Source organism: Palaemon carinicauda, chromosome 1, assembly GCF_036898095.1.
Source record: "Palaemon carinicauda isolate YSFRI2023 chromosome 1, ASM3689809v2, whole genome shotgun sequence".
In the NCBI taxonomy this organism is placed as follows: Eukaryota; Metazoa; Arthropoda; class Malacostraca; order Decapoda; family Palaemonidae; genus Palaemon; species Palaemon carinicauda.
This window is the reverse complement of record NC_090725.1, coordinates 246,641,982-246,654,238: the sequence shown is the minus strand read 5'-3', so window position 1 is coordinate 246,654,238 and position 12,257 is coordinate 246,641,982. Positions and strand designations below refer to the sequence as shown.

General features: G+C 34.1%; 1 protein-coding gene across 3 annotated transcripts in view; it reads right to left on the bottom strand.

Annotated features, from left to right (window-relative positions):
* The window catches only part of pasha (partner of drosha), a 738,765-nt gene that overhangs the window by 645,155 nt on the left and 81,353 nt on the right, over window positions 1-12,257 (bottom strand). For 2 of the 3 annotated variants that reach the window (XM_068388798.1, XM_068388811.1), the window contains exon 2: window positions 10,744-10,797. The exons of the other annotated variant lie outside the window; for it this stretch is intronic. The gene's annotated coding sequence lies outside the window, so the exon portion shown is untranslated. The remainder of the gene's footprint in view (window positions 1-10,743; window positions 10,798-12,257) is intronic. 3 annotated transcript variants of the gene reach the window in all.

The window sequence follows — 12,257 nt, the reverse complement described above, 5'->3', positions numbered from 1 at the left end:
TGAAGAATTCGGTGCTCTTATTAAGATGATTATCATGGAGAAAAACGAATTAATTATCTGTGGAGACTTCAATTTTTGGATGGATGACGCATCAAATCCTGACGCTTTGGCATTTAGTGAGTTACTAGAATCATATCGACTAGTGAATAATGTCGACTGTACGACTACTTTAACTGGGCATACGCTAGACTTTGTTCTAAGTGATGACATGAACAATATTTCATGATATAAAAGTCGAAGAGAAATGTACTATCTCCACAGTACACAAACTTATTCCGTTTAGTCTACCTCTACACAAACATGCATTAGTAAAGAAAAACATTAGACATACATAAAATTTTTCTCCTACCGTATTTAATGAAGAAGTTACAAAGAAAATGAATGATGCTATCAACATTCCCTGTGATCATGATGACCAACGTCTGTTAGGAGCTAAGTGTGCTAACTGTCTTATGACCACTTATAATAAAGTGAGTAAAAGTGAATATGATACCATGTGCCCACCGATGGAAAAGACTATAACAGTAAAAGACCAATCTCCTTGGTTTGATAGAGAGACTTTGGTAAAAAAGAAGGAAAAATTACGTAAAGAAGGAAAGTGGAATAGGTTACAAACTGAAAGTACTAGGGTAGAATATAAAACTGCTGTGTGTCAATATAACTACCTACTAAGAAGGAAAAAAAGTGAATACTAAAGAGAAAGATCCTCGGAGCAGCAACAGACATAAATAAGTTATTTTGTCTCCTGAATGGTATAATGGGAAATGTAAAAGAAAAGAAGCTACCTGATGGATACAGTGACCAGGAACTAGCAAATAATTTTCTAGTATTCTTTAAAAACAAAATTGAAAATATAATCAGGTCATTTGTAAATACTCAACATCCGATTAATGATACACCAGATGCACAGACAAAATTAATGCGATTTAACAACATAACACAAGATGACATCACCAGAATTATCAAGAGAGCAAAGAAAACAAACTGCGCGATCGATCCTTTGCCAATATCTGAAGTAATTGGAGAGAGAGACTTTTCTAGTCTAGCCGAAATAATATCGAGAATAGCAAATGCAAGCATTGATGAATGTAAGTTTCCTAAATCTGAGAAAATGGATATAGTCACACCAGTTCTGAAAAAAATGCAATGGACTACCAGGAATTAAGTTCACATAGACCTTTTTCAAATCTATCCTTAGTCTCAAAAGTGCTTGAATATGTAATTCTTGAACAACTAGTTAGCCACTTAGAAGTAATAGAAGCTTTGCCTGACAACCAATCTGCTTACAGAAAACTATACTCTACGGAGACAGCCATCTGCTCTGTTGTAAATGATATGCTAGAAATGATGGGTGAAAATAAATGTGGTATCTTAATACTGCTCGATCTCAATACTGCTTTTGATACAGTGGTGCATGAACTGTTACTAAAGGATCTACGGTCCATCGGCGTTGAAGATCAAGCCTTCAAATACCTAAAAGACTACTTAGTTGGTAGAAATTACTGAGTACAAATTGGAAACTCTTATTCATCATATGAACCCTTAAACATAGGGGTACCCCAGGGGAGTGTACTTGGACCAATCTTATTCTGCACCTATACAATTGGTCTATCGAAAATGCTACAAAGGCATGGCGTGAAGTTTAAACTATTTGCAGATGACACAATTTTACTTCTCCATAAATGATATACATGACACTACTGAAAATCTAAACCGAATCCTTGATAGTGTTAGAGAATGGATGACATTTAAACAACTAAAATTAAATGAGAACAAAACTGAATTCATGGTGGTGGCCAAGAGATACAACGTGAGAAACTTGAGGCCATATTCAAATGAACATAAATAATGACTCTGTGCCGATAACTAGTAAAGTTCGAGATCTAGTTGTATTTCTTGACTGTAACCCGTCTCTAAATGCCCAAATAAATAATGTAATAAAAACTGCTGGTTATCATCGAAGAAATAGTGCGTTTATAAAAAAAAAAGTACCTGGACGAAAATTCTGTAAAGAAACTTGGGATAAACTGTGTTATTACCAGAATTGACTACTGCAACTCTTTCTATTATAATTTACCAAAAGTGCAACTTAAGAAATTACAAAACATAGTAAACAGAGGAGCAAGACTGATAAAAGGTGTCCCACCTAGAGAAAGGATCACCCCTATACTAATCGATCTACGCTGGCTGCCGATTAAAGCGAGAATTGAATTTAAAATATGTACAATAACGCACCAAGTTATCAGAACCGGGCGTCCAAAATACTTAAGAGAAACTGCTACATATTGCGCAGCCAACAAATCGTGTCGACACTAGAATGGTTGCAGATGGCTTCAAACTGTTGGAACCTAGATTTATGTCTACTTTAGGCTACAGAGCCTTTAAATATGAGGCCCCGAGACTACAGTATATAACAAGCTCCCACAAAACATTCGAATGATTGAAGCATTAAGGCTTTCAAGAGGAAACTGAAGATTTTCTTATTTCATGAGTCCTTTGACAGTGACGATTTAACAGTAAATGAACAATACGCGATATGAAACGTTAAATACTCTGTGCGAACAAGATAAAACGACAGTGGAGGTCCTGTAGAGAGCGGGGTTCCCCTGCTGTATGGGACCGGAAAAGCAGCCATCAAAGTAAAGTAAGTAAGGGGCAAGTGGCTCGGGGTCTAAAGACTGACACGGCGCCTCCCCTTGAATCTGAATAACTTGGGAAATATTTTACAGTAAAGTATCCTTACACATTACGAAATGTTGTAATCTATAAATATCTAAAAGATGAAAAAGTCTTTAACAGTCAATCTAGCATTTGAAAAAAATAACGATGAGTTTTTAGAAGCATAATACAATCCTTTTTATTGGACACATTGCACAATAATGCTAAACAAAATTTTGATATATATAAATGTCTAAAAAGGAGTTTGTGGGCTGGTTGATTACTTCATTAACTACAATTAGCCCAAACAGTTATCTCTCTCTCTCTCTCTCTCTCTCTCTCTCTCTCTCTCTCTCTCTCTCTCTCTCTCTCTCTCTCTCTCTCTCTCTCTCAATGTCCTTTAGGTAACTCAAATATGGTGTTTTTTATTATTTTACAATATCGATTCATAATTGAAACTAATACATCTTTCATGAGTGACTTGAACAAGACCAATGTCGAAATAATCTAATGTAGCTGTTAACGGAAGAAATTGCTTAGCTAGGATACTCAAACATGTCTACATGATTTTGCGGATTCATATATATATATATATATATATATATATATATATATATATATATATATATATGTGTGTGTGTGTGTGTGTGTGTGTGCGTGTATCCAGTATTTGCAGTAGATATTCGAAACGTCAAATGATAACTCATAATAAAATGTGGCCACTCGATCTGTAACATTTTAATGCTTTTTCTAACAAAGACAGCCCTTTACTGTCTTTGATTCGTTAAGGTGGGAGAAGCCTCCGCCCATTTTGTAGAAGTATTAAGAAAAGCAACACCTTGTCTGTTTTGTCATGGGAACACTAGAGACATCTGACAGAAGATTTTCCCCGAGTGTGCGTTCTTTTGAATTTAACTGTACGTATGTCAGAGTGTGAATGAAGGATGTAAAGTGTTGGGGGTAATGAAGGGGGTAGTAAAAAGGAGTATGGGTCGCGTATCTCGATTGGATAGAGTTAGGAAGGAAGCAGTTAGGGTGGGAACCGGTAAATCAGCTGCTAGAGTGGTGTTCACGTGGTTTGGCCATGTAGGGGATGGAAAATGGTCGTCTGCTGAAGGTGTTGAGTGCAAGAGTTGATGGGAGAAAAGAAAGGAAGGCCAAATTAGGGTAGATGGATGGAGTGAAGAAAGTCTGAGTTGACAGAGGCAAAAGAGCGTGACAGAAATAAGAATGAATGGCGGCAGTAAGGGAGTCAGCATATAAAGCTTCATTTGTGGTGGAAACGGGGTAGGGTGGGCTCTTGAAATAACTGGAGATGCCCTGACCCGGATTAAGAGAAGCCAGGCTTTACCCGTCAGGCTGTCAGTTCTTGATCCCCCAAGTTAATCCCTGTCACTGTATTTGAATTTGTAGTCAGTTCTATTCAGACCTTTGTTTAGAGACGGTAACCATTATTGTGCTTTCATTAGCGATAGCTCCTTCCTGTGTTGCTCATGGTTGTACGAATAATTTCAACAGGATTTCAAATACATCTATTATATATTAATCGGTAAGTAGTAATGCTTTGTAATTCCGTCAAGAACGTTGTTTTTTTGCTCAAAAATATGCAGATTCACCAATATGTTGAGCAAAAAGTTTAACATTATTTTTTTTTTTGTTTAATAAAGCATCACAGGAAGGGGCCATCGCTAATAAAATAGCACACGAAAATAGTTATCGGCTATAAACAAAGGTCTGAGTAAAACAGACTAAGTTCCAGCACGCTGTCGGAGGATTAACTTGGGATCGAGATTTGACAGTCTGACGGGTGAGTCTGGCCAAACCCTGGCCTCAAAGGTTCAGGAAAGAATTCTGAGCCAGGGCAATGGCATGTCCAGTAGTATTAATCCTCATAAAGTGGGCTGTGGAACCCTAGCAGTACTAAACAATCTTGGTCGCGTCTCTCGTCAGGCAAAGAGAACCGAGGAAGAAAATCCATTTTCTCTTTATTATTTTTAAGTCCGCTACCTCCCAAAATTGGGGTTAAGTGCCATGGTGTGAACATGTATATATACTGTATATAAATAAATAACCAAATAAATAAATAAATAAATAATTCAATATATATATATATATATATATATATATATATATATATATATATATATATATATATATTCATCAACACTGTAAGTGGGTTTTACTTATGACATTATGATTATTTGGAAGAATGTACAATCATGTTACCACTTATTTGCTACATGATTATACATTCTTCCAAATAATCAAGAAATCGATAATACATTATGAAAAAAACATGTCCAATTCATCAGCTAAAGCAAACGGAACTGATAAAATTGACAGACCTTTAAACTGTCAGTCTCAATAAGCGTAATTGCTCATAGCTCCATTTATTGCGACTACAAAAGAGGTGGCTAAGAGCTGACAAATCGTGCATGTTTTTTTTTTATGTGAAAAATAACTGATAAAAAGTATGAAGTGCTCGGCAAACGTCGTTCTGCTCCCAAGTAAATACTTGGGGTCACTCTTTCTATGAAGTGAGGAAATGGAATTGTGCATTTGGCATCTATCGATTCATTTTGTAAACTATTATGCATAACTGCAGGCAATATCAGGAACCATCAGCTTAGCATATAAACATGTGCAGTTATCATGACCTTAAATATAAATATTATACACCAATACAATAAAAATATATATATACATATATATATACATATATATATATATATATATATACATATATATATATATATATATATATATATATATATATATATATATAAATATATATAAATCGGGCTATATATCAGTTTAGTGAGATCAGTGTTACTGTAAGGACACGAGTCGTGGTATGAAAATGAAACATTCTCCATTAGATTTAGTAGATTTGAGAACAAAGGCCTAAGAAGAATATTGGGAGTTAAGAAAGATACTGTATGTGGATGAGATTAGGGTGAGGGGTGATGGAGATGGTTTGGGCATGCTCTTTGTATTCCCCAAGAGAGATTAGTTCACGAAACTTTCAAGCTCAAGATAGACACGTCAAGAGCCGTAGGAGGAAATGGATATTTTATATATATATATATATATATATATATATATATATATATATATATATATATACATACACATGTGTATGTATATATATATATATGTATGTATATATATACATATATATGTATATATTTACATATATATGTATATATACATATAAATTATATATATATATATATATATATATATATATATATATATATATATCTAATCAGATGGCCCTAACAGTACTAACTTGAGCTAGTTACAACTAAAAGGACTACGAAAAGACAGAAATTGAGCAAACATGGATACGAGAGCAAACTATACACCATGTTAGAAAAATAAATGGACATGGGCAGGACATATAATGAGAATGACAGATAATAGATAGACATTTAGAATAACAAAATGGGTTCCCAGAGATTGCAAGCGAAGCAGAGAAAGGAATAGAAGATGATGGATTGACAAGCTACGAATAATTGCGGTTATAGACTGGCATAGAGTGACCATACACAGATGCATGTGGACGGATATGTCAGAGGCCTTTGCCCTGCATTGGATTAGCTAAATCTAATGATGAAGATGAATATATATAGAATGATTGTGTATATATATATATATATATATATATATATATATATGGAAGTGTGTATGTATGTATGTATGTATATATCTGTGTACATAAAGGAGAATATACATTAAAATACGTAAACCCACATACATGCATTGGCAATGGAATAAAAATAAACATACGCATTTAGTATTTGGAGGAAGGTAATCCCGTTCACCCATTAACAGATTGGATGAAGCTGACAGCCAATAAAGAAGCACAATAGAGTCTTTGACAAACAAAGGAAGATATGCAAAGATATTTTCATTAATTTTCTCGCCAAGAAGAAACCTATTATTAATTTTTCCACCGTCATCCAATGTATATATTAAAAAATTGTGAACACCATGATTGAACATTTACGCATTGAGTTGCAAAAGTGAACTAACTCTGTTTTTAAATTTTCATTATATTCTTTCAAATGATATTGAATGAATTTACTAGTTTAAATAAATAAATACCGTTATATAAATATATATATATATATAATATATATATAATATATATATAATATATATATATATATATATATATATATATATATATATATATATATATATTGAGTGTGGATACCGTCACTTGGATAAAGGGTTTGTTTATCACCATGATCAGCATAGCTGCACTATTCAGGACAACCCTCAAAGTCTCCCACTATAACTAATTTCCAATGGCCAACGTGATGAAAATGGCCAAATCCCCGTCATGACTAAGAAAATATCTGAGGCTTTTGTCCTGCAGTGGACTTGAAACGAGTGCATTTGATTACTGTGTATATAAATCTATATCTATCTATCTATATATATAAATATATTATATATATATATGTATATATATATATATATATATATATATATATATATATACATACATATATATAAACATATATATACAATATATATATATATATATATATATATTGTATATATATATATATATATATATATATATATGTATATATATATATATATATATATATATATATATATATATATATATATATATAAATCCAGGTGTATGCGTGTATTATACAATAATAGTTGGTTCCATTACAATGCAAATGAATAACTTGGGCAAAAAACCACAAAGAAGCCTTTTCAGCAGTTCATCTCAACTCTTGCAAAAAAACTTTGTCTCTGCAACTCGTATTAAAATCTTTTCGTTCTAATACTACTTGACTATCTTTGATTTGGTAGCTCTTCATATCCTTCTTTCTCCCAAACATCTCATTTAGACAATCATTTCGTCAAACTACCACCTTCCAAACTACCAACTTTTGTTCATTCTACACACACACACACACACACACACACACATATATATATATATATATATATATATATATATATATATATATATATATATATATACACACACACACTCTTTCTGACTGGACATACCTTAACGCGAGGAAAGGGTTGGTGTACTGTCATGATCAGCAAAGATGTACTAGTCAGGGCCACCCATACTAAGTTGATTTGCTGGGAGCTATCAGCTAAAAGTCTCCCACCATTACCAATCCGCAGTTGGCCAGAGTGGTGATGAAAACTGCCAAAATCCTAGACTTGAATAAGGATAGGATAGTCCTCCAGTGGACTAGAAACAGCTGCATTTGTTGCTATTGCCATTAATAAAGAGAGAAAGGGGACTATAGAGGTGCAGATATTGGTAATGATCACCATCTCCTCATTGCCACACTGCAATTAAAACTTAAAGCACTCAACAGAAATGCTGATAGAACTAAGCTTCTTGAGGATGAGCACAGAGAAACCTTTGCAATTAAATGTATGAATCGATTTGCAATCCTAGAGACTTTAAGAGACGAAGAGCAGACAATTAATGAATAATGGTATGATATTAAGAATATATATCAGTCAGTTGGTAGTGAGGTTTTGGGACATGCATTTACAAGGAGAAAACCATGGATTTCAAATGATACTTGGGATACTATAAAAAGTAGATAAAGACAGAAATTGACTGTTGAAAGTTTTCGAGGAAGTAATGAAAATTACAAGGTAAAGCATGCTAAGTATTCCAGTATTGATAGCGAGGTCAGGAATGACTAAAGAGAATATTTAGACAGGATACCATTTGAGGCTGACAAAGCTACGAATTCAGGAAGTGGCTATGGTGCAAGAATTACTCATAGAATTATCAACGAAATCTCGAATGGGTCAAAAAGAAAAAGCATATACCCATCAAAAAAGAGATAGATCTCTTATAACAACAGAAGATGAAGAAAGGCAACGTTGGATAGAACATTTAGTGAGGTCTTAAATAGGTTGGTTCAAATGACAGAAAACAATCATAATTATTTGAAGTCCATATAATAGTTCCTTTGTTAATATCTGAGGCCTTTCTCCTAAACTTATTATTGTTGCTGTTGTGTGTATATATTCATACACGCACAATCCCATCCGTGTGTGTGTGTGTGTGTGTGTGTGTGTGTGTATATATATATATATATATATATATATATATATATATATTTATATATATAAAGGCTAAAAACTACAGATCACGAACATAGAAGAGAAAAGAAAAGAATAAAATACAAAGGTACAAGGTAAACTTAAAACTAAAATCTCTCCAAAAATCATTACAAAAGGTGAAAAATCATTATCATAACTATGAACTCGAATAGTAATCTTGAATAATTATCCTTACTATATAACTAATCGTAAGTCATTGCAAATTCTTCAATACTAAAAATTTTATTAGTGTAATAATCAATAAACTATTGTTCTCATGGAACTTCCTAACAATTTCGCTAACAAGATGAACGTCTAGTCTAAAATGAGATCAAAACTGTTTTAAAATTTGATAGTTAAAATATTAATACTTTAAATAACTTTTTCAAAATGCAAGCTCTGATTGTGACGCAGTTCCGGTAGGCCCTGCTGCTTCCGCCGGTGCCTAAGATGACCGCGGAGGTAGCAGCAGTCGGGGATTCAGCGTTATGATGCTTCACCTGTGGTGGATAACGGGGAAGGGTGGGCTCTGGCACCCTAGCAGTACCAGCCGAACTCGGTCGAGTCCCTTGTCAGGCTGGGAGGAACGTAGAGATGAGAGGTCCCCTTTTTTGTTTCATTTATTTGATGTCGGTTAACCCCCAAAATTGGGGGAAGTGCCTTGGTGTATATATATATATATATATATATATATATATATATATATATATATATATATATATATATATATATATATATACCAACAACAAATGTCAATATTTATAGTCCTCTGCAGGACAAAGGGATCATATATGTAATGTATTGGTCATGTCTGGGATTTTGCCATATTCCTCACAACGCTGGCCACTGCGGATTGGTGATGGTGGGAGACGAAAATCTCCCACCATCGCAAATCTGCACTGCCCAGCGTGGTAATGATTGATTGATTGATTTGAGGTTTTCTGGCATCCTAACATCTAAGGTCATTGACGTCGATATCGTTTATTGTAAATAAAAAGATAAATAAAAGAATATTTAACTAAAACCATAAAAGCAAAGGTGTTATTTTAAAAGTTAAACATCTTTCAGAAGACCTGCTTCTGAAATAAAGCTAAAAATACTACTAGCATGGTAGGACACATCATGTCCAAGAATCTTGGCAAGGATGAACCTGCCATCCTTACCTCGAGCCTCAAACAGATATATATTTCTTTCACTACTGAATGTGGGGCATTCGGTCAATAAATGCCTCACTGTCAATGGTACCAAACACTTGTCGCAATATGGCAAATATTGGCTAGCCAGCAAAAAGTTGTGTCAGCCGAGTGTGACCATTGTGAAGACGACAAAGAGTAGTCTCCCAATTTCGGGGCATCCCGTTATACTTATTTCTCTCATCATATTTTCAAGTAAACAATCCTAATGCCGTTGCCAAACATTATTAATAAAATTCTTAATTGTGGGTAAAAAATCATTACTGGGAATGGGATACCTTCTTGGTAGCAACTCAGCTGCCGCATCCTTGGCCAGTGGCGTGGTAATGAAAACTGACCAAACCCCAGGCATTAATTGACATGTCTGAGGCTTTAGTCCTACAGTGAACTAGAAACAGTTGTTTTTGTTGTTGTTGCTTATACATTATGCATTACATTTGTGTGCGTGTGTGTTTGAGTGTCGTATACTATGTCTGCATTTAGATAACACTATTCCTGGTAATTCTAATGAAGGATAAACAAGTGTAAACCTCAAGTCTCACGCTTACAGTATATGTCTTATTTGAATAACTCAACTAGGAAGTCTAAACTTCTTTGAAATAGAAAAATAATGCTAATTTCCATAATATAAAATATGGGTGGAAAGGGATTTGAAAGAAACGACAAAGATAAAGATGGTAGATGTAGACGGTGCTATTGTGAAAAAAAAAAATAAATAAATAAAAAAAAAAAACTTTCAACATAATAAGTATACCAAAGTTCGGAGCCTACTTACCAAATCGTCAACCTTAGGCGGTTGGTGAAGCTGCCTTACTGGACTCCAAATCACCTGTGAGAGAGATACAAATATTAACTAAAAAGGATAAGCATCGTCATAGAAACAGTTTTGTTGTACTTTCACTTGACTGATGTTTTTAAAAAGTACAAAAGTTTGCTGGAAAAATAATTATAGATAATACTTTTCTTTAGCGAATACAATGTCCTGTTATTACAGTATTGTCTTCCATATTTTTTATGTATTTATTAAATAGATAACATGTCTGTGCCTAACGTGGGTAAACAGAGAACTGATATTAACAAACACTAAACAGATGGAAACATTGTCAGTTTCAAAGGTTTTCCATAACCCATTCACATATTATGTGGCACTACGTCACCTACAAGTAATGGTCGGCGAGTTTTGGAGGACCACAGAATCTGACAGTGCAACACGCATTACGACAACCTATATACAGTATCAGGGAGTAACATGAAATGATTGCCCAAGCGAATCTTCTAAATCATTAGCCTCAACGAAACATTAAGCAACTTCAAAATGAGTAGAGGTTAAAAATGTATCATAATCTAACAAATGTTCAATAGTGACTGGTTGTGGTAGCCTATTGGAGACGCCCCTGCCACGCCATACTTGTGAGCTAAGGAAGGGGGTTTTGAGGGAACCTGTAAGTATTCCTGCTGAGTCTTCAGCAGCCACTGCCTGGCCCTCCTTGATCCTCGTTTGGGTGGAAAGGGGCTTGAGCGTTGATCATATGTATATATGGTAATTACCTAGAGCATTATCCCTCTAGGGCATTGTGACTGTCCCTTGCCTCTCATGAGCGATATTTAAACTACTCAAGATTGAGTGACGAACTATAAAATATAAGCAAAAGATGAATGAAAAGACCAGGATCACTCAAAGACCTACTCGATTCGCATATAATTCCTGAATGAGATCCATCCAACTTGAATAAGGTGTTCATATCTCTGGTATCATCGAAGTACAGAGCTCAATTTTTTATTGGTAAAAGTATTATTTCAAAGGTCTCCACCGTCATTAGATATCTTTAATAGTAAACATGTTTTTACATCACTTGAAATTACTCATGCTTTGAGGTGGATGAATTCACTACATTAGTGTTCTCGAACTTTTTTTAAGATTGGTATTCACCAACAAAATTTTATACTGTGGTATAGTATAATAAATACAGTTAAAAAAAAAACCGTAATTTCAATCCGAAATTATCAGTAAAAATATACTGTTGGCTGTATTTCAGTAAAATACTCTACTTTGTTAATATCTTTTACGGGTTGGTGACCGTGATAACACTCATTTACATCAATATATCCATTTTTAAAACGGTAAATGCCTGACAACATTTATTCCAGGATTTTGACACGGCAAATTTTTTAATGTAAAGACAATACGTCTACCAACAGGGTCTTTTTAATGTTAATTTTTATGGTATACATTCAGTCAAAATAACGTTTAAACGAATATTCCACGGATTCCAGGATTTAATTATAAAA